Source organism: Choristoneura fumiferana, chromosome 23 (assembly GCF_025370935.1).
Source record: "Choristoneura fumiferana chromosome 23, NRCan_CFum_1, whole genome shotgun sequence".
Lineage (NCBI taxonomy): Eukaryota > Metazoa > Arthropoda > Insecta > Lepidoptera > Tortricidae > Choristoneura > Choristoneura fumiferana.
The window spans coordinates 4,746,006-4,758,449 of NC_133494.1; the positions used below are offsets into that span (position 1 = coordinate 4,746,006).

Below are 12,444 nucleotides of genomic sequence, written 5' to 3' on the forward strand. Positions count from 1 at the left end.
CAACATGTACCTTAAATAATGTAAGCAATGTTTAGACGCCACGCCACACGTATTTCATACAGGTCATTTGGGAGACGTGAGCATGGCATGACATAGAGCTGGTTCCCACTTAGTCTTGTCGGATGTCAGGCCCGGATTTTAATCGGATGTTCCGTTTGGACATTTTATATAAAGCTATTCACACTTGACCGACACGATTTTCTATAGAAATGACTAACATTTGACACGAAATGGACCTGACACCCGACAAGTGGGAACGGGCTCTTCCCTACCGGATTTAGTTAAGTAAGTAGTTAAGGCTACCATAATCGTACCAGAATTCATGAGATTAGCGTTTTGAACTTGAAACTACCGTGAGACTCACTCATATTAAATATAATGACCCGGGTAACTCATGTCTTATATCGAGTTTAGCTCGACATGTTTCGGGCTAATCCGTAGCCCTTCGTCTTCGGAGCAACGCGACTCAGCGGCTGCTACAACACGCGCACTGCGCGCCGCCGCTCTGCTCGCGCGACTACCCGACGAAACTGACACCGGCACACAACTACCCGCGTTTTCATCATCATTACAACTGTCAAATGTAGGGTAGCACACAACACTAACAACAGTAAAGGTACGCACCGATGAGTATTTAACACCGTTTTCCACCGTTTTCCCGTGGTACCTCCGAGTTGTCACAAGCAAAAAGTTGGCTCTGCAATTAAAAGTGTGGGAATTTTACTTATAATATGATTTTGAATGATCCATTATCAATTACTAAGGTCGTCTCCCAAATCACCATGTATAAAGCTGTCGTTCGAATTCTAACTCAAAATACTCAATCAAATCATTTATAAGCGTTGATACTCGTATAAAAATTTAGGATCTAAGAGATTTTTCGTTTTTGAGGTGAGACCATTTATGTTTAAATATTTTTTACAGAATAAGATTGATGGGTTTTCGGGTAGTGAGATATAACAAGAAAATAGCTGTTTACATCAAGTTGCCATATCAACCTAAAAGGCGTAGTGACGCAGACTTCGATAATAACGGGTGAGGAATCTCGTCATATTCGCATAGTAAAACAGAAGGGTTCTAGTGTGCTGATCAGGATCAATAAGCCTAATCATTAACTCAACCTACGCCCCACTGCAGGACACAGGTCTCCTCTCAGAATGAAAGGGCTTGAGCCGCAGTTCCCACGCGAAGCTATTGTGGTTTAAGAACTTCATACACACCATTGAATCGCAGGCATGTGCAGGCTCCTCACGATGTTTTAATTCACCGTCAATCAAACCTACACGACTTCTATCACGGTTTTACTCATTTAGCTTTTTAACAGCTGCTTCACACGCTTACCTAAATCATCTAATCTATCTATACCTTTAAACGGGCAATTCTTGTATATATATAAATATATTTCGGGATCTCCGAAACGGCTTCAACGATTTCGATGAAATTTGGTATGTAGGGGTTTTCGGGGATGACAAATCGATCTAGCTTGGTCGTATCTCTGAGAAAACTATTATTATCGAGTTCACGGTTTATTGTACAGGCCATGTTGCTCTAAATAAATGGTTTTATTGTTATTCTAATTTTCAGACATGAACTAGCTTACCCCGCGTCACGGCAACGCCAGCAGCAGTTCCGTATGGACGGGATCTCCACCATCCGTTACAAAGTAATGGACATACAACAGCGCATTCTATACACACACGTGGTGGTGGACTTGGGTCCTACGCCAAACTATACAACAGCGAGGATTTTGTAACAGAATATTGAAGTCATCACAATCTAGAGGACTGTGATAAGATAACGTTACTCAGTATCCCACGAAAGACTGTCGCAAGCATCAACTGGCCTCTCGAGAATTCTATCGTTATCCATGCTATCTACTTATACTAATATAATAAATACGAAACAGCAGGGCTACTACGAAACTCGAAACTCGAAGTTCGTATCGTACCGTCCCTCTCGCTCTCGTATTAAACAGTATAAATGTCAGAGGGACCGCACGACACGAACTTCGAGTTTCGAGTTTCGTAGTAGCCCTGCAGCGCCGACCCTGGGGTGGCAAGTGGAGCGGTCGCTCCAGGTGCTTGATGGCAAGGGGCGCCATTTTCCAGTTAATACCAGTGCAAAATAAAATTATGATGGGTTTTTTATAAGTTAAAGGGTCATACTGAAAACCAGCGCTGCGGCTTGCGGTGGCAACACGCTGAGTAAGTACAGTCAAGGGCAAAGATATCGACACGGCCAAAGTTGCAAAAATATGTATACAAGGCCTTAATGTTAAGTAAATAAAGTCGTGTATACATATTTTTGCAACTTTGGCTGTGTCGATATCTTTGCCCTTGACTGTACCTATTGCCCTTTTAGCTTCTTCGGCACAGTGTTTCATTTCTTTTCCTATTTAGTAAGTACCTACCTACAAGATTATGTAAAGTTTTCTTCTTTTTTAGTTGTAATTTATTTTTCTTGTTGTGCCGAATTTTAGCAAAATTAATTCTTTCTTTCTTTAGAGAGGCACAGAAGCGGTGTAGACATCTCGCTCTACCTCGATCAAGAGCCCGCGCTGATACAAAAGTAACTCATTTAAATCATGACCCGGGCGCAGAATATATAATAGTACTACCCGGGTGGAACCTTTGTGCTATCTTTTTTATTTATTTATTCTACTGGATGGCAAACGAGCAAGTGGGGCTCCTGATGGTAAGAGATCACCGCCGCCCATAAACATCTGCAACACCAGGGGTATTGCAGATGCGTTGCCAACCTAGAGGCCTAAGATGGGATACCTCAAATGTCAGTAATTTCACCGGCTGTCTTACTCTCCACGCCGAAACACAACAGCGCAAGCACTGCTGCTTTACGGCAGAATTAGCGAGCAAGATGGTGGTAGCAATCCGGGCGGACCTTGCACAAGGTCCTACCACCTGCATCTACTTAATCTACTAATGTCATTTTGACATCTCATACTTTTGTCTAAGAAATCCAAAAGAAATCATAGTAAAATTGATTATTAAAAGGTTCCACCCTGGGCTCAACCTCAACCATGGGTCATATTTGAATTTGTTCGACTGTAGACAGACATAAAAATATAGAAAACCTATAAGTACTTCATTTATGTTAACATTTGAAACTTAACGGTCAATTTTGCACACGTTTAAATGAAACAACGAAACTATTTCAAATTGTGTTAACTTCTATAATAAAATAAAACGTAATAAATACCTAATAAATATACTTACATGTAGGTATTTTTAGTCCATTTTTGTTCGAAATACCGAGAAACGTGTGTTACAATTTGACCAATAATTTAGACCTTAAATTGAACGGAGTACCTACAGTCAAGGGCAAAGATATCGACACGGCCAAAGTTACAAAAATATGAACACACGTCTTTATGCTCTTAACATTAAGGCCGTGTGTATACATATTTTTGTAACTTTGGCCGTGTCGATATCTTTGCCCTTGACTGTACCTATAAGGAAGGGGGGACGAAGGACGGGCCCATAACACTGGTAAACTTAAAATACCTACGGAACCGAAGCTAGTGTGAAATTTGTCTCTTAAAAATCGCTCTCACGCCCAAAGCACGCAACCGGTTGTGATTAAATTTGCTAACTACCTATAATAATAATGTACTCTGTGTTATGGAGATAGTTTAAGAGCTTTTAAGACACTGAATATGACACAGGATAGAGATTTTGTTACGGAAAATTTTAATGTTTCCGCGTGATAAAGCCGATCAACGCCAAGATTTGCTATTAAATATTTGTTTTCGTGTTAGTGTAAAAATCATTTTCAAATAAATATTCTTTAATTACAGATATTTTTAATTTGTAATTTTATTTTGTTTATAAAAAGAAAACAAAATAACTGCACAGTGCTTGAAACGGAGCGTACCGTACAAAAGTTGCCACTTTACAAAGTTATCCGACCTATAAGGGAAAACAAAGAATTCATTGTTGCTGCTCAGAATGAATTAATAATTAAGGATTACACTTATAAATAAAACTGGACTTCGTTGAAAAACAAATATCCCAGTGAATATAAAGTAAGTTTGTTTAATACGGCATTTTGAATAAAAACAATACAATAATAGACTGAGCAAGAGACAAAAGTAACAAGCTTTTGTAGCCTCAAAGTTTCATATTTTGTATTGCGACCATTTCTTAAGAATTAACATAATTGATTATTGTAATGTTGTAGCATAGTTTCACAATTTCTTATTAATCGAAATGCCTGCTTAAAATACAAAAATGCAATAGAAGCTTTCTTGACTAAGTCAGAACATTTGACGGCATATTTTAAAGAAAGGGATAATGAGTTCTAAGAACTGGCAACATTATCAGCCTTTTGATTTTTTGCTGTCTGACACATACGTCACCTCAGATAGATATTGCGGTTTGCGGCAAACGGAGAGCGCAGTGTGGAATTTACCGATCTTTAATTCCACTGCAGTCGTAATTCGTAAATTTTCATCACCTTCAAGTTAATTGATTGTGTGATAATTAACTGGGACGGGTTTAGATTTTCGCCAGATTGTTGGAAATTGTTTCGGACATCAGTTTGAATTACGCTAGTGCAGTTTCTCGGACAGACTTGTTTTTTGTGTGCAAATTTATCCCCGTTTGGCGCAAGTTGTGAAGAAAAACAACAGATACATAAAAGGTCAGTATCTATGAGTTTAAATTGTATAAAACTCTATTCATTATTGTAAAACGAGAAGTGAATCGAGCGTTCTAATTTTGGTATGTTTTTGCTATTATGTACATATTTAGTTTCATTAGAAAGTCTTCTAAAATCTTAACATTATCGATGATCCTAGCGTAGGTGAGTAAAGGGATACCTTACTTAAAGATACAAGACATAAAAATAGTTAAAAAAATGATTCAGGATAAATATCTACCTGTGATGTCATAGACGTAAACAAGCATGCAATTAAAATCACATCTCATGTTATGAAACATCTTTTCATAATCTTAACAACATACAGTTTTATAAATAGGTATTAATTCTATTGGAATGTTACTTCAAATTTTTTTAACCAATAGGTACAAAATTGAAAATAGAGTTTGAGGCAAAGGAAATAAAAACAAACTGCCAATGGAATCTTAACAATAAAGAGATCAAATAGTCTTCAAGAATCTTAAAAAAGGCTTTTCTTCAGTTCACCAACTACACATGGCCAGTACTCTTATTGAAATGACCTCTAGTTCCAATAGACACTAAAAAGGATGCATTCCATTAAAGTTCTAAAACTGAAACTTCGAATTATGCAGTTAAATTGACTACATAATTAAAAAAATCCTGGACTAGCATAGCAACAATTCAATATTTAATGTTAAATTAATAAATTTGCAGTTGTAGTTTTATACCTTTTAAAGATGCACTTTAACCATAAAAAAAAATGTTATTTTTCAAATTTCAAACTGACCCGAAGACTTCTTACCTGATGGCAAGAGCAAAAATATAGCTCACTGATTCAGTAATAAATAGTGAAAGTAAATTACATTTGATATATCCATACTATGATGCACCTTCATGTTTACAGTTTGTTATCAGCAAGCAAACAACCTGTCTGTGTCAATGATGACATACCTTATCTATCTCGAGACATTTGCTTTGTAAATTGACATCTAAGCATTGATTGAACAATACCTTTTACTTAGTATGTTTTCTTCTTATTATTTTTTTATACAAAGATTTTTAAGTACCTATATTGTGACTTGTGACACCTTTCTTTCAAAATACTATACTACACAAATGAGAAAAAATCTTAATAGGGCAGTTGTGGAGCCCAAAATTATGCACTCTCCTATTACTTTGGCAGTAGAGTCCTGTTTAAATAATTTTGAGCACCGCTACCACTCATCCACTTCTGCTGCTGACTGACTGTACTATACTTAAGGTGTTTTAGTGAAAAAGATTAGGTACAATATTTGTTAGACAGTTCAGTAGCAATTTTGTTATGGTACATGTATTTAGCTTTTTCTTGTCACGCGTTGCTCTAGTTACATTCTCCTTGACCCACTCTTTAAACCGTAAGTTTATAGGATTAAAATTTGCCAAACATGCATTTTTGTGGTAGTTTTAAGTCCCTTCTATAATTGGTCTTCTAATAAGCATCTTCTAAAAAGCCGTGGTCGCCTAGTGGTTTGACCTATCTCCTCTCAAGCAGAGGTTCATGGGCTCAAACCCCGGCCCACACCTCTTTTTCGAAATTCATTTGCGAAATTACATTTGAAATTTACCACAAGCTTTACGGTGAAGGAAAACATTGTGAGAAAATCTGCACACACCTGTGAAGTAATTAAATGGTATGTGTGAAGTTCCCAATCCGCACTGGGTCCGTGTGGGAACTAAGGCCCAAGCCCTCTCATTCTGAGAGGAGGCCTGTGCCCAGCAGTGGGACGTATATAGGCTAGGATGATGAATAAGCATCTTAGTATACTAATGTGACACAACATTTCTACTATTAAACTGTACTACTTTTGTCCCCTCGCTGACGGGACAGAATAACAACAAGAAATAGTTAATCCGCCCAAATATTGAAATAAAACCTGTCTTCAGTATTACAAATTGAGCCTAAACTAATTCCCAAACTAGCAGAGTAGTTGTATTTATAAAAAAATTGTCCTGTCATTTTAGTTTTATTTTTGTTTATGATATAATGTTAGTCAGTCTGAGTTTGTTACCATTATGATTACATTAATCCAGTGGCAGTTAAAAAAAACTCAACTTATTAATTGGAGCAAAGGATTTATAATACTTTTTTTTGCAATATTCTTTTCCCATATTTTCATCCTAAAATATGTAAAAAAATTACCAATAAATAATTAATGGATGGGACTAACTAAGCTCAATTCTACTTGCGATAGAGACTTGAAATTTGACAAACATAATTCCTTGAGGATTGTTGCAATGCACTAAGAAGGGATTCTTTGAAATTAGGGTACTGACCAACATTTTTAATCCTTTGAGATTGAAAACACGATATTATATTCAATTTGGTAACATTTAGGTATGTTAATTAAAGGTTGTTTTCCTCATTATTAGTAAAATACCACATCAAACCGAAATTATATATTGTTACAGTGAGTTTAAATACATTATTCCTATAGGTGAATAACAAAATGTGTGGTTTTGCATCATTTTAGCATTATTTATCATTGTTAGGATTGTGTAAATATGCAAATGTTAAAACAAATAATGTTTGTAAAGGGACAAAAGGAATATTGTTAAAGGATAAGCATACATAGATAATAAACAGTAACAAGCTAACAAGCATGCATTTGCATTTAAAGTGTTGTATGTAGTATACCTATATAAATGTATGCACAAATGTCAATCTTATCAATTATTTTTATATTAATCATAATCAGACAACAGGGTTCTGTTTTTGTACTCTTGGGTGGGACAATGTTTGATTAAAAATGTTAATAAATTGAAATGCATATTAATTTGGGTAAGTAATTGAATATATAAAAACAAAACATATAGTATTCATTACATATAACTTCACTTTCTATATTTTTTAAATATAACATACGTTTGCTATAACGCTCATAACGTATAATGATAAAATATATAATGTCATTATATATAATGAGCTGTGGACAATAATATTCGCAACCTCTAACAATCAAAACATATAACATTCATTTAATCTTACAACGGAAAACATAACGCTCAAACATATAAATAAAAAAAAAAAAACTTCTACGGTTTCTTCGCTGCTATAAATCGCTTCTGCTCCGAACCGTCATGCTCGCTCGCTTCGCTCGCTCGCACAAATTTTGAAGTAAAACTGCAATACAAAAATTAAAGGGTGATAAACACCCAATTTTCTGGTTTTAAAATTTATATCACTTGATATTATATTATATTAATGTTGTATAAGAAGTTATCACGTATTATAAGCGGTATGCCTTATGTATGTTATATAATATGAATTTAGCCCATAAACATGTTATTTCTTGTGAAAGTATATAATGTTATACTAATTGAACGTTATATTTAACGAAATTATAGTGTTTCATGTTATACATAATGTAATTATACATAATGAACGTTTATAATATGAAATTATATCAAACGTTTTTATATAACTTGGGACGCACCCTATTAATTTAAATACTACATTATTATCATCAATGGGGTATCATCTTTTTAAGTTAAATAGAGAAATCTTGCTAAATTGTAACACATGGCTAATATTATCTGATACCTGATACTTATCAAATTCTGGGTTGGGAACATGTAAGGGGACTGTTTCTTGGGGTGTTTGAAAATTTTTAATTACTTTTGTAAATATCTAGTTTTATTTATGGTATAATACTAGACAGGTTTTAAAATATGGTTGTTTTTAAACACAGACACATTTTCTTTGACATTTAAAAATTTAAAAAAAGCCAAGGACAACGATTTTCCAATTAGTGGAGAAATGCCCCTTGTGAATAAGCTTTCAATAATTTACAAGTTAATAAGAATGTAATAACAGTGATATATATCACTGTTACTGTGTTACTAAGTTGCTTTATTTTATTATGCAATTGGTTTCAGGATGTTATGTCTGTAGATCATTGGACACTTCCCAGATTTGAGTCATAGTGACTCATTCATACGTTCTATAGAAACGTAAATATCAATGACGTCTCTAAGATATACAAGGGCAAAATACTAACACATCTTAACTCCACATGCTGTAACAAAACTCGAATTAGTATTAAGCTGAGTTTAGTATTATTGTTTCACCACATAACTTATTTATAGTATGATTGTTAATTAATACAGTCTTGTTATTTATTGTAAGGTGGTGGTACTTGATGAAACCCAAACAAATCTCTTTCTTTCTTTACGTGTATGGGACTATCAAACCTGAAACTAGGTTTAAAAACTGAAACTAGTTTTTTTCCAGCAAGTAGCCATAAATGAGATAAGTTTACTTTTAGAGTCTGACAAAGATTTGCTTTGCTTTTTTCTTACTAATTATTACCTTATATTTCCAGAGCTGAACCCCTCCAGAACCAATCCTGCCAAGAGACTCCCTCCTGCCTGTTCTGCATGCAATTATATGGCCAGCTATAGATGGAAGATTATTTCGATTTTTTTAGTTTTCCTAGCATGTTTATTTACTTACACTATTTACCTGCATGTGTATGAAAGGTTTGATAAGACAAACAAACTATTTATTTTAGGGGTATTTACTTGATAATGTACCAATAAAAACCTACTTGTCTTAACATACTTTAGGTACAATTAATAAAAGCGACGAAAACGTAAATTAAGATGAAAGATGAAAACTTATTTACGTCACATGCGATTCTAAGTATCGTAATCATGATTTCAGGAAAACTCTCCACGTATAAGATAGATATACCTAACAGGTCAGTGGTAGGCTATAGATTTCGCGGCAGGCACAAAGATAGGTACGGTCCAAAGCATATATTATCGTTACCAAGACGTCAAAAATATCTATACAACTTTTTGCAACTAAACATAAGGTCGATGTATACATACATATTTTGACGCTATGGCTGAATATATATTTTTGCATTCCACTATACAGAGGCCGTATTGTCTAACGCGCTGACGTTTGCTGTATTTCTTTCTGTCTTACGGTATAAGATGGTGACAGAAAGAGATGGTAATATTGTTCCGTGGCGAAACATCGTAAGTGTGAGATTCTATTTAGGAGACTTTTACTACATGTATGATGGTTTTTACGCCGAGATTAGAACTGTAGGAGACCTATTTCATCGTTATGTATAAGTTTTAATACTTGTGTTAGCCACGATGGAACGAATAAGGCGTGTACGTTTAGGGTGAGAGGTTTGTTTATTTGTGCATAAAACATGTTATAAAAAATAAATATCACGGGACAATTCACACCAATTGAACTAGTCCCAAAGTAAGCTTAGCAAAGCTTGGTTATGGGTACTAAGCAACGGATAAATATAATTATATAGATAGAAACATACTTAAATACATAGTAAATACCCAAGACCCGAGAACAAATATTCGTATAGTATTTCTCGAAAACGGTTTGACCGATTTAATTACGGTTGCTGTAAAAGATCGGTGATTGGTTCTTGGGTAGGTACAAGGTAGGTATATGATTTTAACTTGCCAGAGGGCGATTTTTGTATTTTTTTTTACATTGTAAGCAGACAGATGCTACATATCTACGTATAATTCACAGGCTTTGGTTAAATATGTGACCGCTCCTTATCTATGGTAGGTAATATTAATATTGATCGAAAGTTAAATTATTCTGATTTTTGATATTTAAAATCTAGTGTTCAGTAAAAAGATACTTTAATTAATACTTCCCTCCCATTAACATAGTCATGAAGGTAAATTTTTGCAAATCAATTACTTTATTATTCACAGGTTCTATAACACATATCCCACCAATGAATAATCCCACAAATTCCTGAAAATACGGCATTGGCAATAAATACTTATCGCAGATAGACACGCAACCATTAGTTAACAGTGGCTTCATAGAGTCACTAATTGGATTGCCAACGTTGCGTTTAGCTTAAAAGATTAATAATTCAATCGCCGTTAAGTACCCCATTAACAATCGAAACTTATCAGCACCCGATTACGCTACATGATAAACTTGTTCATGGATGATTAGATACGTTAACGACCTCTTTACTTCTGGCGATACCTACCTATATACCTAAGGGTTCGCATAGGTACCCCACTTTAAGAAACCCTGATCTAACCAACTTAAAAAGTTGAAAAACCAAACTTGTCATTTCAAAGTTCAGTATCTCAAAATCATCTGAACCGGTTTTAATGACACATAGCTAAGAACCACCTCAAGGAAAGCTTTTAAGTAAAAAAGGTATAGGTTCCACAATGGGTCACGATTCAGTTGTATATAACTACCTACATAGGTAGTATATTTTATTAAACCACGATGAGGATGGGATCAGGAAATATATGGACTAATAAATCTACGTTCTTGCTTTTCACTTGCTTCTGCTTCTACTTCCTAACCTAAACCACCAAGTTTAGCTCTACCACATCACCACCCGTTTTAAGCAAGTTCAGTTCACCTCAAAGTCGCAAGCTTTGCAAGTTTTCGCATAAATACACATCGTTGAGCGAGCAGACGTTCAACATGTCGCTCTAAAAGAGCTTTCAATCCTTTAGTGGTAGGTTGTACCTCTCTGAGCGTACCTAACCTATTCGGTTTTCTATTCATTGAACGATCGACGTCTTTTCATGCGTCCTTGCATTGCAAACTCACGTTCACTATGAACAACAAATTTTAAGAGTAGATTAAACTATAATGTCTACTTCGCGGGTTTTAGCCTTGTAGGACGTCTCCATCATATTCATTAAAACAATTTAGGTGTTCAAAAATATCTGAACACACAATAACATGTGATAGGCAAACATGGTCGTGGTCTCGTGGTCAGATACTTTGCGCACCTAGACTGTTATGATGGCATGGCGATAGTACTTCAATTATAATATATTTCACCTATGATGAGTTCGTTTCGAGTTTGAAAGTTTTAGAGATGTACCATTTATCGAGTGAACTATCGATTTTTCTACGAGTTATTAGTGCCTATTTTTGGAGAAGTTGCATTATATTTCATAAAATAATATTTTTCCAGTTTTCCGCCCACCGGGCCACGGTTTTCTCGTTCTCGCTCAAAATAATCCCTCAAACGAATTACAAACTCCCGACTCTAGGGGTTCAAAACAGTCTTATTAACAGAAATTAACAATAACAAAATACAATGTAAAAAAATGAAATGGAAACAACTCGTATACAAGGCAGACGCACTCGTACTGACAGTGATACTGACAAGCACTGGCCACAAGAGGCACAAGATGGCTGCGGCCGTGTTTCAAATAGCCGCGTTTACAAAATCTTGCAAGTTTTGTTTAAAAATTTAAAATATTTGTGTTCATGGTTATTGAATAATGCACCGCGGCAATGAGGGCTATCGTTTTTTGTCTCACTAGATGGCGCACTGTTGCGTGAGGTTTTTAAGTATGGCTTTCAAAGTCTGTTATTACGGGCGTGAAAACAAAGTTTAGATTAAAATCATATTTAATACACCTTAAAACCGTAGCATAAAAATATCGAGCATACCACAGTGTTGCAAAGTCCCCGTTTTGTTCGGAAAAAAGGGAGGACAAAGGTTTCCGAAAGACAAAACTGTCTCAAAACACAGACATTCATTGCCCCGGAACGCATATTTGCCATAATTAATTTCATATATTGCAAAATATTCACAAAATTATTCTAATTATAAAAAAAACTATGAGATTTGACATTTCGGAGACCTCACGCTACACTAGCGCCTCTAGCGGCGAATTCATACGCGATAGCCCTCATTGCACGCACAATAACTGTCGAATCTAAACTGACTGGCAATGGAGAGGGCTAGCCCGGCGGCGTACTTTTATTTGGGAATGAAA

At 35.3% G+C, this 12,444-nt stretch overlaps 1 protein-coding gene across 1 annotated transcript in view; it reads left to right on the plus strand.

Moving 5' to 3' along the window:
• Positions 1 to 4,363: 4,363 nt before the first annotated feature.
• LOC141441363 (beta-1,4-N-acetylgalactosaminyltransferase bre-4-like) overlaps positions 4,364 to 12,444 on the plus strand; it is a 317,885-nt gene continuing 309,804 nt past the window's right edge. The window contains exon 1 of the mRNA XM_074106086.1: positions 4,364 to 4,659. The gene's annotated coding sequence lies outside the window, so the exon portion shown is untranslated. The remainder of the gene's footprint in view (positions 4,660 to 12,444) is intronic.